The 21,754-nt window shown below is 35.0% G+C and overlaps 1 protein-coding gene across 9 annotated transcripts in view; it reads left to right on the top strand.

Annotated features, from left to right (window-relative positions):
* Nucleotides 1–2,258: 2,258 nt before the first annotated feature.
* LOC110453732 (sodium/calcium exchanger 2-like) overlaps nucleotides 2,259–21,754 on the top strand; it is a 211,920-nt gene continuing 192,424 nt past the window's right edge. For all 9 annotated transcript variants that reach the window (XM_021502826.1, XM_021502838.1, XM_021502837.1 and 6 more), the window contains exons 1-2: nucleotides 2,259–2,338; nucleotides 12,010–12,110. The gene's annotated coding sequence lies outside the window, so the exon portion shown is untranslated. The remainder of the gene's footprint in view (nucleotides 2,339–12,009; nucleotides 12,111–21,754) is intronic.

Below are 21,754 nucleotides of genomic sequence, written 5' to 3'. Positions count from 1 at the left end.
ATATTTAGATAATTGCAAAGCTTTGTCTATAACACAATCTCAAACCTAAAGTAGTTCTCCAGGGGAAAGATTACTATGACAGAATACATATTTATGAGTTATTACTGATGCACATAACTTGAAAACATGCCTAAAATGATAAAGTGTTTTAGCATGATACAAAAACAGAAAATGTATCGGTATTTATCACAATAAACATTGATAGTAAAATCTTCAAGGTTATGTGAAATTGGGCATTGATCATGTTTGGCATGCTAAAAAAGTACTTTACCGGTTTTTATATTACATAAAAATGATTCTGGAGACAAAATACATATAAAGGAAGTTTTAAAAGAAGTTTAAAATATAGACTACCATTGTAACTATATAAAGGCAAGTTGACAATGTTAGTTTTATTTTAAATTTTGTGAAAATTTTGCATGTTTTTCCAATTAAAAGTATCACTGCGCTTACTTCATGTCTACCAATATGACATATTTAGTATCAAAATAACAGTAATTTTATACACTATACACTTTCATAATTAATTTCCAAATTAACATTTGCCTATGATATTTATCGGTCATTTTGTTAGGATACCCCCGTCACTCAACCTGGTGTTATGCAAGGAGGTCCACTACGGTTATCAGTAACAATTATGAATTTTTATGTATCTACATATGGCAAAAGAATAAAGGAAATAAAAGTGGGGGCCAAATGTTGACCCCACCAAATTTGTATTATATTTTGAATTTCTCTGTAAGCTAGCTGTCAGTGTGAGCGTAATCAATATTTACATTTACTCAATTTAACAATTATATGTATAATATGTATATATGGGACCTTTGAATTTGTTACAGATAAGGTGTTCAGCGTAATTTTAAAAGTTGGAGGGGTTTACAATTTGTTACAGCTATATATATTTGGACCTAAACTAAGGTGTTTAGAATAATTTTACATGTTTCAGGGGTTTAGAACCCTTAAACACTGTAAAATTACTATGAACACCTTAGTTTAGGTCCAAATATAGCTGTAACAAATTATCAGGTCCCTGTGATTTAAACCATATCTGCCCTTTCACGCCTATATTCCAGAGATGGTAGGCCTAATGTTCTTATGCGTTCATGGTAGGGCATGTTCTGTATTTCTGTTCTTCATTCTCACTTATCATGCGCCAATACATAAACAGTAAAAGTGGAAAATAAACTTTGCATTGCGAACATTTTGTTATCTTTTCTCAAAAGAGTAAAATGTGTAGGATAATAAACCGAGAGGGTTCTGCTTACTATTCATCAGTTTTAAAAACAGAAGTGTCCATTCCCAACAGGTCATTGTCAGTAAAACAGATACGTGATCCAGTACTTCTTCAAAACAAAATGTTTTTCTTTTTGCAAATTTACCATGTTCGCGAATCCAAGATAGACTGTGTCATAAAAACAGACATTTCTGCAACAAATGCTGACACGTTTTAATGATCGTATATGAAAATAGGCATTTGGTCTCGAACGGAAATCATTCAAAACCAATGTATTCAAAATCAATATTTATTTCATTCTTTGAAATTCAAACTTTTGAGTTTAGTTTTAGAAAAGTATTTTTTGATCGACTAATGCATATCTACAGTACAAAACATTCGTTCTTCAGCAACACAACAAAGGTACTACCTCGCCTGTATCTCTTTAAATATGTTACCTTGTCAGCCAGAAATACAAATACATTTGTACAGCATCTTCAATCGAAATATTATTTTACTTGTACTAATTTTGATTAACCTACTATTAATTTGATCTATATTTGAGAAGAAAAAAATCATTATGGTATGTTGCATTAAAACAAGGATATTATAAATTGTTCTTGTAACGTATCTGTTCACATAATTTGAACAAGTAACTTTATAACAGATTCCGTGCCTTAATTTGACGTAAGGCCTAACGGTATGACAGCGAATCATGTTTTAAGACAATTACATCTGATATGTCATTTTTAAAGTAACTTTTGAGGGAATATACACGGAATTAGATTAGTTAATTAGATTAAGTCCGTGTTATCTAAGTCCGTGGAATATACAAACCCAATCGCGAAAAACAATGCAAAAATAAAACACACGGCTTGCCTGAAAGTTGGAAAGAAAACAAAAGAAACGTTGTATCTATTTACGATACGTTCGAAAATAACACTTGAATCAATAATGGTATTAGCTCGTGTCAATGACAATTATGCAATATGCGTGGATACGCGTACACTCATACGATATGGTGACGCGCGCGCGTACGTCATATAAAAAATGGAGGTCGTCCTGACGGGAGTGAAAAAATGTTTCGTCAACCCTATGGTAAACGGCAGTTGCAGATAGACAAAGGTAAATCAAATCAGCAAAAGTTGATTGTAGTCACAGTTTCTTCACATACAGAGAATGATCCATTTGCATTCTATACAGGCGGGGAGAATCTGTGACTTGTTATAACAGTATTGGGGTTCTTCGATTGTTGATCAAAACATGGTCAAATGATGTTCATAGCTGACGAATTGTCACACTTTATGAGAACCCCCCCCCCCCCCCCCCCCCGTAAATTTGACATTTAGTTAACATGCATTTAAAGAGTAGGCCTATACAGTACCTATCATAATGTGTGATCTTAATCATGATCAGTATATATTTGTACTAAGAAGACGTAAATAATGTTATCAATGACGCAGTATAGGGCTCCTCCACAAATGTGATAAAATCAAATCTAAGGTTTCTCTGTCTACATACAGTGACCTATTTTATTGTATATACCAGTAACCAAAACCTAGATAATTCAGCACAGTATTATTACAACTTGTCTACAGTATGCACTTAGGGGTAAGTTCAAGTTATACTATTTATATATATATGATCCAAACTGGCGTTATTATTCAATTGTTGTCAACCTATAGCTATTTAATACTAATTGAATAAATACCCATGCATCTAATTCCGTGGTTTATTACTTTGTAAACTGTATTGCGAACTAGGAGAACATTTAAATTCCCGTTAACAACTGTATGAATTATAAACTGATGATGGTGGGCCTATGCTATCCTATTCACTGCAGTCTGCGATGTTAGGCACTAGTCCGATGCCCACGACTAGTAAATTTTCGTCTGGACTAGTATTTAAAATATTTAACTAGTCCGACTGGTCTAGTGGCAATTTTCCTCCAAAATAATGGAAATATTATAAATGGTATATATTTTGCACTATAAAGCTTGTCACAAGTTTTAATCCTATCATAAAATACGGTATTCGTCGAAGTTTCGAAATTTCAATGAGCGATCGCGAGACTGGGTTCTGGATTTTAGTAGTTACCAAACATTACTTCTGGTTTATAACCTCGTGAAACCAACCATGGCGATGTTGCTAAGTTGGAGGAAAGGTTCAAAACCAGCTAAGCCTGTCCGTGAAAAGACAAATGCTCCAACACTAAAGAAAAAATTACGGTTCTGGCTAGTGCTTAAAGGCTCGATGGAAACAGCAGTAATCCTGTATAAGGGATAATTGGCGATCACGTTCCGTGCTCCGTTTCTTTAGTTAATTATATTATGAGAGACATTTTGTTTTGATTTCTAATAATTTTCTAATATAGATCACAATTTACACTTCATGCTGTAAAAAAGACCAGTCTGTAATTTGGACTAGCAAATTCACAGTTGGACTAATAAAATTATGGGTTCACTAGTCCAAATGACTAGTAAGGAAAATAGTTAACGTCACAGCTAGACTGCTATTGCGAATATTGGTTAAGTTTTAGAATAAACGCGCATCAGTATGTCTTTCCCAAGGTACATTAAAAATGTTAGTGTTTAGACAGATTTATATTTTCCTTGGCAAAAACGGAAATGAATCTATGAAGTGCAGGGAAGTTTTTTCATATTAAGTGTCACCCCTAATGAATGAAAATATGCTGTTTGAGGAAGTGTTGTGACACATAAGGCACTGGATTGCATACCTTAATGAATATCTGAATACTCCTTTTCATATCATCTTGCAGACCCAAAGTGAAATTGACTCATATTCAAGTTCGTAACTTCTGATTGTTTTTTTTATAAAATACAGAATTAAATTTAAATGGCAGAAAGTGGAAAAATAGCACTATGTAGTGACTGAAATTTTGTCCAACTCAAGAAAAAAACCCCATCGTACAATGTATTTAATTAAAGGATGAATTGTCACATTGCTGTGGTATCAGTGTACAGTAGCGTGATATTTTTATACAATGAATAACCCCTGTAATATAACATGTATCAAAAAAAAATCAGCACTAAAATTGGCATATAAAAAGGTCAGAATGAAAAAATAATACCTGGATGCACAACTTCAGGTGTCAGTTATCATATCTGGAAATATCTGAAATTTTCGATAGCTACTTTTTCCTTGTTTAAAGACATTGACCTGTGGACAGTTAGGGACTTGTACAAGGTTGTAAAACGAGCTATGCCCATTATTTAAACGAAAGTTCTAAACAGAATACCTAACATTTGGTTTGCTTTCGATACAGCTGCATAATGTTGTCAAAGTGTACTCCATGTAGATTCCGTGCCTTAATTTAATGTAAGGCCTAACACGGAATTAGATTAAGTCCATGTTATCTAATTATATAAGTCCCTGGAATATACAAACCCAATCACGAAAAACAATGCAAAAATAAAACACGGTTTGCCTGAAAGTTTCAGTAGGAAAGAAAACAAAAGAAACGTATCTATTTAGGATACGTTCGAATAACACTTGAATCAATAATGGTATTCTACTGTACACTGCTACCTGTAATGTACAAGATTTTGAAATAAACATGGATCCTCTGTTATGTTAATTTATAGACTAATCTTATTTCAATCTACATGGAGGTGTCTTGTTTCAATATTTATAGTTAACTTATGTCTTCCCAACTAAAGAAAATCTCTGATATGATTCATGGTTTTCTGACTATACTGTTACAAATTGTCTGATAAGTTCATTACTCATGCTGAGTTCAATTTATTGTGGTAAATACTTCAGTAACACTCAGCTGGTCTCCAGCATGACAATGCAGAAAACTCAAACAAGGATTTCTATGGAGGACTACAATTGCATGTAATATTAGTGTAAAACTCCAGTGATGTAGCTTCAGGCCTCAACCCTCATGCCAACACGATCAACACCGGAGGGAATATTGTGGTGATGCTTGTTCCCACACCTTTTCTGTACAATAATTTGAGTTCCATGCAGTCAGCCAAATTTTCTCAACATTCATACGGCACTCCTTCTTATTCTAATCTTCCCTCAATGAAATAAATGGCTTACATGGGATTGCTATTCTGATCTAAAGGTCAAAGGTCAAGGTCACTTTCTATAAATAGAAAATTGGTATCTGCAGAATTACTTGAATTCCTGAGTGCCAAATCTAATGAAACGTCATACAGTACTTCCTTACCAAATGGGCATGCTTGGGATTACTTTTCAGGTCCAAAGGTCAAGGTCAAAGTCAAAACCAAGGTCACATGTACTTTAAATAAAAAATTGGTTTTTATGCAATAACTTCATTTCCTGTACACCAAATCTATCAAAATTCCTGCAGTGCTTTGTCTCCAGAATGGCTTGTTTAGGATGGGTTTCCAGGTCTGAAAGCCAAAGAGTATCATAACAGTGACTATCTCTGAGGAACATAGTAAATATTGTGTTGTATGCTGGTATTTGTATTGATGATGCCATGAAGGAATAGAAGACGTGTATCAGAATTTGTCATGTAAAATCATGAGAAGTTGAATGAGAACAGATTGAAATGTTTGAGTTGATATACAGCTGATCTAGCTCAGTCCTGTAAAATAACAATTTCAACTTTAATCACTCTGCTCTGCATGGACCTTGGGTAAGGATTATACAGCCTTGGAATCGGCCCAGTATAGTGATTCTAAGATAATATTTAACTGTTCTGAGCTATGTGTAGTTGCGAACCCAAAGATTTATGGTTTTGTGGAAGGACGGAAAAGATTGACTAGATGTAATGCTTAGTTGTATTGTAGTTCCGTGCTAATGTAGAAACTCCTTATGTCACAACAGGTGGTGCTAATCTATCTGTTGATGTCGAGACTCGAGATAAAACAGAACACTTGATGTTAGAACAAGGAAGTAATATGGTGTTTATTGTCAAAGATTACACCTAACACAACGCTTGACCTACTCTTAATAGAATAACTGCTTTATAGTCATAGTCAGTCAAAGCAATTTGCTTTTTTTTCTTTAATTTTATGCTAAAACATCATAAAATAAAGACATCAATTCCTTTCAAAGAAAATAAAACAAAGTTGCATTGTAGAGAATTCGGAACACAATTTTGTTCTTTCTGTCTGCAGACAATCATTCAGTAGGAACAAAATTAGACAATTAGGGGTTCTAATGGGAATTTATGTATTTATTTTTAGATATTATTGTACAATTGATATTAATATTTCCATAAATCAAACATGTAATCACTCAAATCTGAAGTAAGCCCATTAACTTCACGTCGTACCAGAGAATTTGATAAATATTGATTTGTGTCCCAGTCAAATACATACATTTACAAATAACCTGGAGCATATATGATATCCTAAAGAGTGTAAGACTGTAATATTTCAAAATTAGTTACCCCCCCACCCCCTCCCAACATATTTTTTTACCATATACCACTTAAAATCAGTTCCCTCCTCATCCCTTAGAAAACAGCCCTCACATTCTTTTTTTCTTTTTTTCCAGTCCACATGTTTCATCTCTTTTCACATAGTTCACTGCCTTACTTGTAAAAAGTGTCCATTATGGCTGGTTTTTGTCTTGTTTTGAGAAATTGGATGGATCTGCAATAATTACATTTTTTCTAAATTGCTAAGTGTCCAGAATGCACATTAAATTGAATACTGTTTTATTTCAGAATTTCCGGAAGCCATTGAGAACTCAATCTGAAATCCTTCGCATGATTTTAAACTTTTTACTGTACATATATTCATAACACATATATTCAAAGTTGTTAACAATATCAAATGGTAAAAGAATTTCCATTTCAATATAGACAATGATGTCTGCTGAATTCAACCAAGCTGGAAAGGAATTGAACCCAACTAGACATACGATTTAGACAGCAACAAAGTATATAATAACGATGTACTATAGTTAGAGAGGTCTTGATGGCCAGTAAATAACAGTTTCGAAAATAAAACCAGGATGGCATTCACTTTTTAATGCAACTTAGATCTCTGAAGATCAAAGTGTGTGTAATTTGACAGTGACAGGTAGATGTTGAATTTGTTTGGGTCTATATTGCAACATCCCCGAACATTAAAGCTGGTTTTCACTGAGATTTCCTCTTAAAAGTCTTTTTACATGAGACATTTATTCCCCAAAGCGTCAACACCTTAACATTAACCATGAGGAAAATCCAAGACATTTGGCATAATTAAAAAAAGATCAGAAAAATGGCCAGAAACAAGCAAATGGTACGAAATGGGTATTTGTGACAGCAAAGATTTCAAGAAGGCGTACATGTATATGGTAGAAGTTTTAAATGATTATCTCAGAAAGTTTTTTCTAACAAGGTTGAAATTTAGATAGGAACAAGGTGGATATTTAATTTTCTTGTATTGAGTAGACCTCAAAATACATTTGTAACAAAATTATCATTTTATCAAAATTAAATTGCCATCCAACATTGTAATAATTGGTTAACATATGATTTCAAAGGTATTTGTCATTTATTTACCCAGGGCAGGAATTAAAATTTTGCAGAGGAATTAAAACAGGTGAATTGAGTCTGCCCTAAGTTAGAATTTAAATACATATATATATTTATATTCGCAGTATAAAAAAAAATCATAAATNAGGGGGTAAGGAGTGGTGCGGTGGAGGGGTTGGGGTTTGGGGTAAGGAGTGGTGCGGTGAAGGGGTTGGGGTTTGGGGTAGGGGAGTATGTACACAAACAAGAGCTAGAATAATGTAACAGGAAAGGAAAAATCCAACTGCCAGACTAGAATTGGAACCCAGACATCCTATTCCAAGATGGGCAATCTTAAATTTTTATTTGGTTGCACCACTAATAACTTTCATCACTCTATTTTTTGGCTCATTTCAAGGCAAGGAAGAAAGCTGAAAAATTTGAAATTCGAAAATAAAAAATGTCCTATACTAAACGAAGTGCCAAGTGAGCTTCTGCCGTGGTGCGGCGTCTGGCGTCAATATTTGACTTTAAACAACATCTTCTTAATAACCGAAAGGCCTAAGGTGATGATATTTGGCCAGAAGCAAACTGGGATGAAGGGCTACCAAGTTTGTTCAAATAAATGACCTTCATCTATTTTCAAGGTCACAGGGGTCAATTGTCTTGAAAAATCTTTAAACAACTTCTTCTGAATAACTTAGAGGCCTAGGATAATGATATTTAGGCAGTAACATGCTAGGATAAAGGGCTACTAAGTTTTGTTAAAATTAATGACCTTTACATATATTCAAGGTCACAGGGGTCAAATATGTTTAAAACCTTTAAACAACTTCTTCTTAATAATCAAGAGGCCTAGGATGATGCTATTTGGCCAGTAGCATGCTGTAATAGAGGGCTACTAAGTTTGTTCAAATAAATGACCTTCACCCATTTTCAAGGTCACAGGGGTCAAATGTCTTAAAATCTTCAAACATCTTCTTCTCAATAACCAAAAGGCCAAGGGTACTGATATTGAGCCTATAGCATGCTGGGATGAAAAGCTACCAAATTTGATCAAATGAATGACCTTTGCTCATATTCAAGGTCAAAGGGATCAAATATGTTTAAAAACTTTAAACAACTTCTCAATAACCAAAAGGCCCAGGGTACTGATATTGAGCCTGTAGCATGCTGGGATGAAAAGCTACCAAATTTGATCAAATGAATGACCTTGCCCCACTTTCAAGGTCACAGGTGTCAAATATGTTTAAATCTTTTAATAGGTTCTTATGAATCAAACACTGATATTCTGCCTGTTGCTGTATTTTAGTCCACTTTTAAGATTACAAGTGGGAAATTAATACCAGGTAAGCGATGCAGGCCCATTGGGCCTCTTGTTCTGAATAACCAAGAAGCCTAGGATAATGATATTAGGCCAGTAACATGCTGGGATAAAGGGCTACCAAGTTTGTTCAAATGAATGAACTTTGCTCATATTCAAGGTCAAAGGGATCAAATATGTTTAAATCCTTTAAACAACTTCTTCATAATAATCAAGAGGCCTAGGATGATGCTATTTGGCCAGTAGCATGCTAGGATGAAGAGCTACCAAGTTTGTTCAAACAAACGACCTTCACCTATTTTCAAGGTCACAGGTGTCAAATATGTTTAAAAACTTTAAACAACTTCTTCATAATAATCAAGAGGCTTAGGATGATGCTATTTGGCCAGAAGCATGCTGTAATAGAGGGCTACCAAGTTTGCTCAAATGAATGTTCTAGACCCACTTTCAACCTAATGTCCTTGTTCAACATTCAAGGTCACAGGGGTCAAATGTCTTAAAATCTTCAAACATCTTCTTCTCAATAACCAAAAGGCCAAGGGTACTGATATTGAGCCTGTAGCATGCTGGGATGAAAAGCTACCAAATTTGATCAAATGAATGACCTTTGCTCATATTCAAGGTCAAAGGGATCAAATATGTTTAAATCTTTAAATGACTTGTTCTGAATATTCAAAAGGTCCAGGGTAATGATATTTAGCCAGAAATATGCCGGGACGGAAGGCTATAAACTGTCAAGGTCGCAGGTGCCCTATGTTTAAATCATTTAATATATTCAAATGGATCGAACACAGATATTCTGCCTGTATCTGTATATTAGTCCACTTTTAATATTACAAGTGTGAAATTAATACCAGGTGAGCGATTCAGGCCATTGGGCCACTTGTTTAATTGAATATCAAAATGCATTGAAAGTGCTTCAAAATATACTGTATATGTATTATATAATTGAATCTGCAAGGTATATATTAATGACCTTTACATATATTCAAGGTCACAGGCGTCATATGTTTAAATCATTTAATAGATTAAAATGGATCGAACACAGATATTCTGCCTGTATCTGTATATTAGTTCACTTTTAAGATTACAAGTGTGAAATTAATACCAGGTGAGCGATTCAGGCCATTGGGCCACTTGTTTAATTGAATATCAAAATGCATTGAAATTGCTTCAAAATATACTGTATATGTATTATATAATTGAATCTGCAAGGTATATGCCTGTTTTTAATGCATTACATCAAAAAGAAAACATGTCATTTATGCTTCAACATACTGGAAATCATCTTCAAATGTTTAGTGGAATTTTCTTGCAATTGTTTAATTTTTTGGTGTTGATAAGAATTAGGAATAGCGCTGAGAAGTACAATACAGATGACGGTTGATAGGTGTGTGTTTGTCCACTTACTGTTGGCCGTATTGTCTACATTAAGGTTGTTCAGGTACAAGTAGTTAGTAGTGATACACATAAGCATCTTTGTTTCTCATTCACATACATGTATTGACTTACATCTTTGTTTCTCATTCACATACATGTATTGACTTATATCTTTGTTTCTCATTCACATACATGTATTGACTTATATCTTTGTTTCTCATTCACATACATGTATTGACTTACATCGTTGTTTTTCATTCACATACATGTATTGACTTACATCTTTGTTTCTCATTCACATACATGCATTGACTTACATCTTTGTTTCTCATTCACATACATGCATTGACTTACATCTTTGTTTCTCATTCACATACATGCATTGACTTACATCTTTGTTTCTCATTCACATACATGCATTGACTTACATCTTTGTTTCTCATTCACATACATGCATTGACTTACATCTTTGTTTCTCAATCACATACATGTATTGACTTACATCTTTGTTTCTCATTCACATTAATGTATTGACTTACATCTTTGTTTCTCATTCACATTAATGTATTGACTTACATCTTTGTTTCTCATTCACATTAATGTATTGACTTACATCTTTGTTTCTCATTCACATTCATGTATTGACTTAAATCTTTGTTTCTCATTCACATACATGTATTGACTTATATCTTTGTTTCTCATTCACATGCATGTATTGACTTACATCTTTGTTTCTCATTCACATTAATGTATTGACTTACATCTTTGTTTCTCATTCACATTCATGTATTGACTTAAATCTTTGTTTCTCATTCACATACATGTATTGACTTATATCTTTGTTTCTCATTCACATACATGTATTGACTTATATCTTTGTTTCTCATTCACATGCATGTATTGACTTACATCTTTGTTTCTCATTCACATTAATGTATTGACTTACATCTTTGTTTCTCATTCACATTAATGTATTGACTTACATCTTTGTTTCTCATTCACATTCATGTATTGACTTAAATCTTTGTTTCTCATTCACATACATGTATTGACTTACATCTTTGTTTCTCATTCACATTAATGTATTGACTTACATCTTTGTTTCTCATTCACATACATGCATTGACTTACATCTTTGTTTCTCATTCACATACATGCATTGACTTACATCTTTGTTTCTCATTCACATACATGCATTGACTTACATCTTTGTTTCTCATTCACATACATCTATTGACTTACATCTTTGTTTCTCATTCACATACATGCATTGACTTACATCTTTGTTTCTCATTCACATACATCTATTGACTTACATCTTTGTTTCTCATTCACATACATGCATTGACTTACATCTTTGTTTCTCATTCACATACATGCATTGACTTACATCTTTGTTTCTCATTCACATACATGCATTGACTTACATCTTTGTTTCTCATTCACATACATGCATTGACTTACATCTCTGTTTCTCATTCACATACATGTATTGACTTACATCTTTGTTTTTCATTTACATACATGTATTGACTTACTTGGAGATGTGTGTATACATTACTACATGTACAATATATATAAGTGTGTACATTTTAAAAGTTCAAGTATTGTTATCAGATTATTGTATCTGTTCAATATTCATAGGCTACCAGAATGTAATGGGTTGATCGTGGACATTGGCTATCAGGGTGGCTCCAGGGGCACAGCTAGCACAGGCTTTTCCTCGTCACTGTGGGTGGAGACAGGTAAGATGTTCCAACTTTGTTTTATGAATGTTTAAATGGTTTGTACACAGGTGTCCCTGCTCACTGGAGGGCCGTTATGATGTCATTTGTTTGGAGATCGCATTACAGCTGTTGACGTAGTCACACAGTGGTTTAACCCTGGTCTTTTTCATTCAAATGACCCCATTGATTGTCCCGCGATAATTGATTATCTCATATTCACTAATTATTTATCAGCAAATTTTTCGCAAATATTCCAAACAAAACCTTAGTATTAAGATTCGGAGGTGACACAATAAAAAAAATCAGGAATTGTATTTCACATGAAGAAAAAACTTTGCACACGCATCTCCCAGGTTTGTTTAAACGTAAAATTAGAAGGGTATTTATGTGAATATTACAGTCATCACTCGGCGGATAAAACATTCTGCGTTGTTATCAATATCATTCTTATCAGCAATCTGGGATTTTCATATGTGACAGCTAAAAAACCCAGTATGTGCATTTATCATGTAAAATCTATTTCTGCACATCATCAGCTGTGAGTCTGCTGTGAATGGTGAGATATGGTAGCTGGTGTTGACCAGGGATACTAACTTCACTAATATATATATAGTAGCGCTGTCCTGTGTGATTATATGGCCTGTGTCAGGTTAGTATATGTACTGAAGACCATCACACATTTTTACCTGTCCAGTTTATAGCTATCAATGCTTAGACGCGTTTGTTTGTTGTATGTGCGATGTTAAGTGAGTCGCTGATTGTTGTTATTTGGAAATATTATTTCATACTTTAATAGTTCTCTATATTTTTGTTCTTCAAGAGGCGCTGATGGTTTACTGCATAGTGTAAAATGACAATTTTCAACCTTTTGATTATTTTCATACTTTCTGTTGATATTGTATACAACCATACATTATTCATAAGCAGCATTACCTGAGTTTTAAGTAAATGTAATCAAATTTGACAAAAAGGAAATTTGCCTTTAAAATGAAACAAAGTAAACTTTTCATAGGGCCAAAAAAACACCAATGAAGTATAGTATAGAATTACAATTATGTGTGTACAAATATATAAAACCTAGGGTAAACATCACAATAACAAGTTTACTTAAAAGAACCTAGAGTTAACATGATTTATGTGTATCCATGGAAACCCACATGATTGATGTGTATCCAAGGAAACCCACATGATTGATGTGTATCCATGGAAACCCACATGATTGATGTGTTGGTCATTTATGTCTGCTTCAGAAATCTTCTTTATCTTTTTCAAATCTGCTTATTACAAACATCAACATTGACAACATTGTAAAAGATTCAGAAACTATGCATTCCGGAGGGAGAAAATCAATGTGCCTTCATGCCAATCTGCTGCATGTAGATCATTCTAAAATGGCTCGGGTCAAGTAAAGCTCCCTGCGGGAAAAGTGCATCATGGACTAAAATGGTATGCAGGCAGTCTAGATGGATGAGGATATATCCCTATTATATAAAAAAGGCAGGTTTTGTGATTGTTTTGATTGATAGTGCGTGAAAACTGTCTATAAGATTCCCAAATCTTTCCGTCTTTTACGGTATTTTCTGACTAGTAATGAGTTTGCAAAGGAATCACTTTGTCAGCACTTTATAGTCGTCATTGAAATGCTGTAACATGCGATTGCTGACCTTCTGTCGGCCTCATCCTCCTCAATACTCCAGAGTTTATACGCTCACTTTCACTCTCTGCGCCCCTGGAATATATGCCATAGCAAAATTGAAGGCATGCGGCTAGCTATTTGGTTGGTCTCGGGTAACAAAACCTGACTAAGAGCCACCACTAAATAGGAAAAAGTAAATCAAAGAGAAAAGAAATTAACTTGGGTTGATTCCGTAAGTTCCTGCCCTAGGAGTCGGGTGGAGACGGTAGTTATCATGTGATGTACTAGTATATATAAGAAGCATGCACTAGGTGCTCCCTCTCGAGCTCATTTGCTCAACACCTTAACTGTTCTTGTAAAGTTTTTGCAATAGAATATTTTAGTAAGGATGTTTTTGTGTACCGTAAAAACCCATGTAATTTGCGCACCTGTGTAATTTGCGCAGGTACTATTTGAGGCTGAAAATCGGGGAAAAAAGGTTCTACTCGAATATTTTGCGCACCCCAAAAATTTGGAAAAAAAACGAAGTTCATGCTCCGAAAATCGATCTCTGAATATATTTTTTTCAAATAAATTTCTATGATTTTTTTCTATTGATGTTAAATGATATTTAAAACCAAGACGAAACTACGTAAAATGTGTAATTTGTTGCTTGTTTTCTTTGAATTATCTGATCACACATGACACACACGTGTGTGCATATCGGCATACATCAATTCATTTTAGCAATATTTTACATAAAACATTTACTTGCTTACAAAAACATATCAATTAATAAGTAATTCGATGTTTAGTAACCGCTGGTGCATATCTCCTGGTGAAAGACATAATTAGATACCTTTTATTGATCATTAATACGATCAGTGAGAAGGGCTCATCATGGCGGCTTGGGTTACGTCACTTCAAACCAGGTCATGTCACAGTTCAGTTTGGCCACGGAATTAGATTATCTAAGTCCGTGGTTTGGCGATATTTTTTTTACAAATTACAATGTAGTTATGAGCTAACACTATCTCTGTGATTACCCGTTAACAATAGCTCTACTAATTGAAATGATTTGCAGTTAAGATCGACGGACCGTGTTGTTGTTTTTTTCACTCGCCAACACGTGGCGTGAATTACGAAGCCCTACTGCATTGTCATAACTACAGACTGATTTGACTGATAAGGGATTATAAAAAATATGTTTATACTAGAAGCGTGGACAATCAATACATCCTCTTCAAATCTACTCCAAGGAAAAAAATAGTTAACGCAGACTATTTTTACGATGCTTCATTTAATAAATATTGAAATAATTCACGAGGTTATTATCAATCACGTGTTTACGTAATGTTAGACGCGAGATCAACATGAAAGTGAGCCGGAAAAAAACCATGCTATACGTATACGCATAGGCGATTTGAAAAAACTTACAGAACTTACATAGAACGGAGCTTAAATTGATCAACTACATTTTCGTAATAGTATGGGGAAATGCACCGAGATGTCGAAACGTAATGTCGTAAGTTGATCGGCGATTCTTTGGCATAGGAATTTGGCTAAACTTTTTTTGCTAACGGTTACCTATTAATTAATACTTTTCACATAAACTCACATAACAACACATTATGTATCTTTTATTAATGTTTGACATAAATAAATTTGTTGATCGTCATTTGTCTTAGAGTTCCGTGTACCAAGGGACATAATCCAAGATGGCGATCTCTCAGAATCGTCGATCTTTTCCTGAAAAAAACTTGAATTTTTCTATACCTGTGTATTTTACGCACCCCCCACTTTGGGTATTAAATTTCTGAAAAAAAAGTGCGAAAATTACATGGGTTTTTACAGTATACATACAAATTATACTTGGAAGTATGTCGCCCAGCGAGGGGAAGGAAACTGTGGATAGGTGTGAATTGTGGTTAGCTGTGGAATGTAATAAACGAATGAGTAAGGAGTTATTATCCCACTCGTGTCTCATGTTATCTGTGGAATGTAATAAACGAATGAGTAACGAGCGATTATCCCACTCGTGTCTCATGTTATCTGTGGAACGTAATAAACGAATGAGTAAGGAGTTATTATCCCACTCGTGGATCATGTTTTCTGTGGAATGTAATAAACGAATGAGTAAGGAGTTATTATCCCACTCGTGTCTAATGTTATCTGTGGAATGTAATAAACGAATGAGTAAGGAGCTATTATCCCACTTGTGTCTCACGTTATCTGTGGAATGTAATAAACGAATGAGTAAGGAGTACATGGGTTTTTACAGTATACATACAAATTATACTTGGAAGTATGTCGCCCAGCGAGGGGAAGGAAACTGTGGATAGTTGTGAATTGTGGTTAGCTGTGGAATGTAATAAACGAATGAGAAAGGAGTTATTATCCCACTCGTGTCTCATGTTATCTGTGGAACGTAATAAACGAATGAGTAAGGAGTTATTATCCCACTCGTGGATCATGTTTTCTGTGGAATGTAATAAACGAATGAGTAAGGAGTACATGGGTTTTTACAGTATACATACAAATTATACTTGGAAGTATGTCGCCAAGCGAGGGGAAGGAAACTGTGGATAGGTGTGAATTGTTGTTAGCTGTGGAATGTAATAAACGAATGAGTAAGGAGTACATGGGTTTTTACAGTATACATACAAATTATACTTGGAAGTATGTCGCCCAGCGAGGGGAAGGAAACTGTGGATAGGTGTGAATTGTGGTTAGCTGTGGAATATAATAAACGAATGAGTAAGGAGTTATTATCCCACTCGTGTCTAATGTTATCTGTGGAATGTAATAAACGAATGAGTAAGGAGTACATGGGTTTTTACAGTATACATACAAATTATACTTGGAAGTATGTCGCCCAGCGAGGGGAAGGAAACTGTGGATAGTTGTGAATTGTGGTTAGCTGTGGAATGTAATAAACGAATGAGTAAGGAGCTATTATCCCACTTGTGTCTCACGTTATCTGTGGAATGTAATAAACGAATGAGTAAGGAGCTATTATCTCACTCGTGTCTCATGTTATCTGGGGAATGTAATAAACGAATGAGTAACGAGCTATTATCTCACTCGTGTCTCATGTTATCTGGGGAATGTAATAAACGAATGAGTAACGAGCTATTATCTCACTCGTGTATCATGTTATCTGTGGAATGTAATAAACAAATGAGTAACGAGCTATTATCTCACTCGTGTATCATGTTATCATTTCAGTTTAGTTTTATATTTGGATGAGTATAACAAGGGAGAATATAAAAGAAAAGTCAACGATCCCAATGTGATGCAATGGTTCAGTAGATGAATTTTACACCCCGGCCGCTCTGTCCTAAATGCTAATTACAGGGCAGCTAGAGAAGCAAACCCTGAGCTCCGTATTAATGTGACAGGCTGCTTAGGGGCAAATTTATTCTGATGATGTACATCCCCTGAACTTGCAAGATTTACGGAAGCTCTGAAGAGTCTTTCTCCATATTTAGCATTGTGTATTATTTTGATTGGTATGTTGTGATGACGGACCCCTTATAGTTCCCATGGGTCCTCCTCCGCATACAATATGTGTCGATAAATTGCCCTCAGCAAATGTGTTGCCTTAAAAATAGACTCTCCAGAGCTTTTGAATATTTGCATTCACTAATAGCTGTGTGATGTTATTGGTCCTCAAAATAAAATGTCTGGCACCTAAATGTGTGGTGGTGTTTTACTTACATAAGATTTACATATGTAAATGTCATGTCAGTAGCCTTGCTCCACAGTTTCCACACAAAGACTTAGGGGACTGTTAGTAATTCATTATCTTCATCCATCCATCTATCATTCTTTCCCCATACAAGAATAACTGGAAGAAAATTTTAATACAACTTGGGATCAAATATTTTAAATAATAATTAAGTATTTAAATAATAAAATTGAAACAAATCTTCCTTGCTAGTAACTATCTAAAATGGCAGAATGATAATTCCAGATTGCCTCATCCTCGATGTCCAGGGGTAATGCTCACTTTCACTCTCTACAGCCATGGAATATGTCAAATAACAAAACTGAAAGCCCAAAGATAGCTGTTTGATTGGTCTCAGGTAAAACAAATCTGACCAGTTGCTAGGCAGAGTGATACCTGTCCTTTGAAGATTGCAAATGAGAGACGCCCGACTTCAAAGCCTGTCAAATTTTACCATTATGTGACCGCGAGATTCTTGTGATGTACATCAAAGGATTAGAACTAGTCTTCTTGTCTCATCAACAAGGTGGCACACACCGAGCCTTCAATTTCGCTATGACGTATTCCAGGGGTGTAGAGAGCGAAAGTAAGCGTAACCCCTGGATATGGAGGATGGGATTGCCTGTGACATCAGTAAGTAATGACGCCTACCATGTATAGAGCAGATTATACTGGTCCCATGCCTATATGATTGTACGTAGGTTTAGTGATCAGGTCAGGACACAGCTAGTGGACAGGGCACTCACATTTCACTTACATGGCTGTGGTTCGATTCCTCGATTTGACGTGAAGAAGGTATGGGTTCACCTGTTGGTCACTTGGGTTTTCTTTGGGTACTTGGGTTTCCTCCCACATTACAATCCTTGTATGCTTTTATCTGCACTGGCAAAAGTGACTGACATAAGTTTTTAACTTATGTTATGAGAAAGGTTTATATTTTTCATTCTTTTTTAATTATCCCCTCGCAACGAAAATTCGAGGGGATATAGGATTCCGCCCGTACGTACATCACTGTAACACTCTTTGTCATCGCTCTAGCGACTTCATTTGAAGTGTTTAGTATGACAATACCTTGAACAAGGTCGTGGTTCAGGTTAGTGCGTTGAAGGTCAAGGTCACTCTTACTATTTTTAGAAAAAACTTTGTCATCACTCTATTTACTTCACTCCTAGATGGAATTTCATGAAACTTCATACAAGTGTTTGGTACAGCAATGCTTTGAACAATTTCTCATTTCGTGTTTTTACGTTGAAGGTCTAGGTCACTGTTACTATTTTAAGAAAAAACTTTGTCATATCGCTCTAGCAACTTCATTTCCTCTTACTTATGTCACAATGTGTGAATGCGAGGGGATTTGTATCACTTGTGATGCCTTGTTTAATTAATGTCTCAGCACATTAGATTAAGGATGTCAACCCCCTGACCTAATTCCTTCGTGTTCTTATTGGATAATTTTGGGCATATCAAAATGCATATTTACGCACGACAACTACTCACTCTGGTTGCTGTACTTGACTTTAGATGTAGTAGAGCGAATAGTCACACCTGGTCAGCTATTACGCTCACTATTTTATTGGTCAACTGGGGAGCACTCTTAGCTCATTGGTCAAAACTATTGCGCTTTGTTTGAACTAAGCTGCCCTAGGAATTGGCAGGTAGGCAGCGTCCTTTCAGTTTTATTGTAGCCTTCGTCATGACCAGGTGTCCCTTATGTTTTATCCCGACTTAATTCCCTTTTGCTCACAAGAGATATTTACAAACACTGTTTACCGTACTTATAAAACATTATCTAATAACCATGTACAGTACCCATGCATATGGCTGTAGAGTACAAAATGTATATTCCAGTAGACCAAAGCGCCTTTCCAGTGTTAGGTAACCTAATATAGCCATCATGTTTAGCCTCTGCCACCCTTGACAAACAATAGGGTAGTTATAGGTACCAATATAAAATAATTATTTAAGAAAGTTATTAAATCTAAAAATATTTATTATCAAAAGGGCAATAGCTATAGGTCAACATACAGTACTGTTACCAACATCATATTACCAGGCTTACAGATTAGCTTGTTACATACTATATATAGCTGTGTATAATTGGCCTTGTGTAGATCACTAGTAACTTTGGGTTTGTATAGGATCCTATACTGTGATGGTGATCATCTGCTCCTGTCATAGCTAAACAGGTACAATGAGGTCCCACACAGTGATCTGTTCTGCTAGGAAATTGGTCCCCTGGAAATAGCTTAGGCTGTCAGATTTAATTCTGTAAGCAGAATAACTGTAAAACCAATAAGGATGAAATCACTCTTTAATACCAAAAATATACAAATTCAATTTCTTAGAATGCTTGAAATTATATCAATTGGCTGTGTTAACTGATTAGGTTTATCGTCGTGTGTCTGGGTTTAATTGCCACAGGAGCCTGTGGGAATGTACTATATCTCCAGGGCTAGTCGTGCACAATAACATACTGAAGCCACTCTGTTAGCCACTCTGTTCATTCTTTTTCTTGATTTTGAACTGAGCTAGAGTTTGCCTTGGTGTAATGATTCTTGATATCTCATTATGCATGGTTAAGCTTATTGAAGAAAAATCCTGGATATGTAGTATAAAATGTTGCTGTTTGAATTTGTCAAGCAAATTAAAGAAAATTAAATTTCAGTATAACTTCAATAATAAAAGAAAAATGTTTATATGTACAAGTAAAAGAAGAAAGAACTAAAAATAATCATAGAAAATTACTGAAGACTGACGTGATTATATCTTCAGTTTTTACTTAATTTGGTCCTAAAGACCATTTAGGTAAGCATATGCCTTGTCTATCAATAGTTTCTTAAAAAGACACTTCCTCCTGAACAACTCTTCAAATTTCAAACAAAAGCATGAAGCAGCTGAGAGAGCAGGGAATCAGATTTTGTATATTAGAAGGGTGTAGCACCCTTGGGGGCAAAGGGGTTGGACCAGAAGGGGTATTAAATTGTTGATTTTTAAGAGACCACTCAAAAGTTCAGGTAAAGAGATTTTATCTGACACGATGTGGAGCATTCCTGGGCCAAGGCAATTGGACCATTGTTTAAAGGAAGAGTGAGGTGCCCTGATAAGAACAGGGGAGGGCCAAAATTGGAAATAGGAGTCAAACTTTAAAACCAAATGCCTTAAGTATGAGACAGGGAAATTTTGACCGTATTTGGCTTTAAGCATCACTGGACCAAAGCAATTCAACACAATGCAAACTCGGTGGCCTCCACTGGGGAGAGAATAGCAGGTCCAAAAGAGGAAACATGTGTTACTTTGATATAAGATATTTCGTTTTTTTCAGACAAACCACCATTTTGTGGGTACATGAATTCATAGATTACGAGTACCCACTCAAACCGCAATTGCTTTATATCAAACTTGTAATCACTTGGTGGACCTATGAACTCGTGAATGAAGAAAACCCACGAAATAAAAGAAATAAAAAAAACCCCACAAGAATTAGTGATTTCACAGTAATCTTTCAAAGACAGCTCTAAATTAAATGCATTGGAATGTATTTTGACCTAATTTGGCATGAAACATTCTTATATGGAAAGAGTTAAACAGTGTATACAAGCTTTGTGTCCCATCCTTCAACCTAAGCCCTTCGGGAACAGGAGAAATGGAAAAGAGGTTATCCTTAAAAGATAATCTGTGTGTTGGGTATAAAGGGAATTAACCTGAAACAACTGTCAGTAATTCCAAAGCATATAAAAATATCATATTCTGAACATTTGATAAACATTTGTTGAACTCTAGACTAACATCAGGACTCGTATTCATGAAACCATTCTCATGTTTAAGCATGGAGTTTGTGCTCAGGCCTAATTTCTTCTAAGTTCTTCTGGTTATAAATTGATAAACAAGTCTTACTTTGTCAATGATTTGGAAAACGTTTGAAGAGACTAATAAACCCAAATACTGTTTTCAATGTTTACATTTGACTTTTTGATCTTTTAACATGATTTAAGCGTGTTACAAGAAAGTTTGTTTGCGCACAGAATCCATGACAATGGTTTCATGAATACGGGCCCAGGTAAACTGATATATAGACCCAATTTTCACATGATTATGTTAAAATATTGAAGGCAGCTTAAGGTCATAGGAGTGTATTGATAAACGGAAATAGGAAGTACATCACTAGTTGAAAATCCAATGTAGGGAGACAGTATCACAATTTCCGCATATTCTAATGTTTAATATTAAACTGATGAATATTGTATGTTTATTATTGACAGAACAGTGTTTTCTCTCAATATTTAAGTATTTCAAAGCAATCCAGGCATTAATTCATTT

This window comes from Mizuhopecten yessoensis, unplaced genomic scaffold, assembly GCF_002113885.1.
Source record: "Mizuhopecten yessoensis strain PY_sf001 unplaced genomic scaffold, ASM211388v2 scaffold7493, whole genome shotgun sequence".
NCBI classification, from domain to species: domain Eukaryota; kingdom Metazoa; phylum Mollusca; class Bivalvia; order Pectinida; family Pectinidae; genus Mizuhopecten; species Mizuhopecten yessoensis.
Note: the sequence above shows the minus strand (reverse complement) of the source record. Positions and strands in the feature narration are given on the sequence as shown.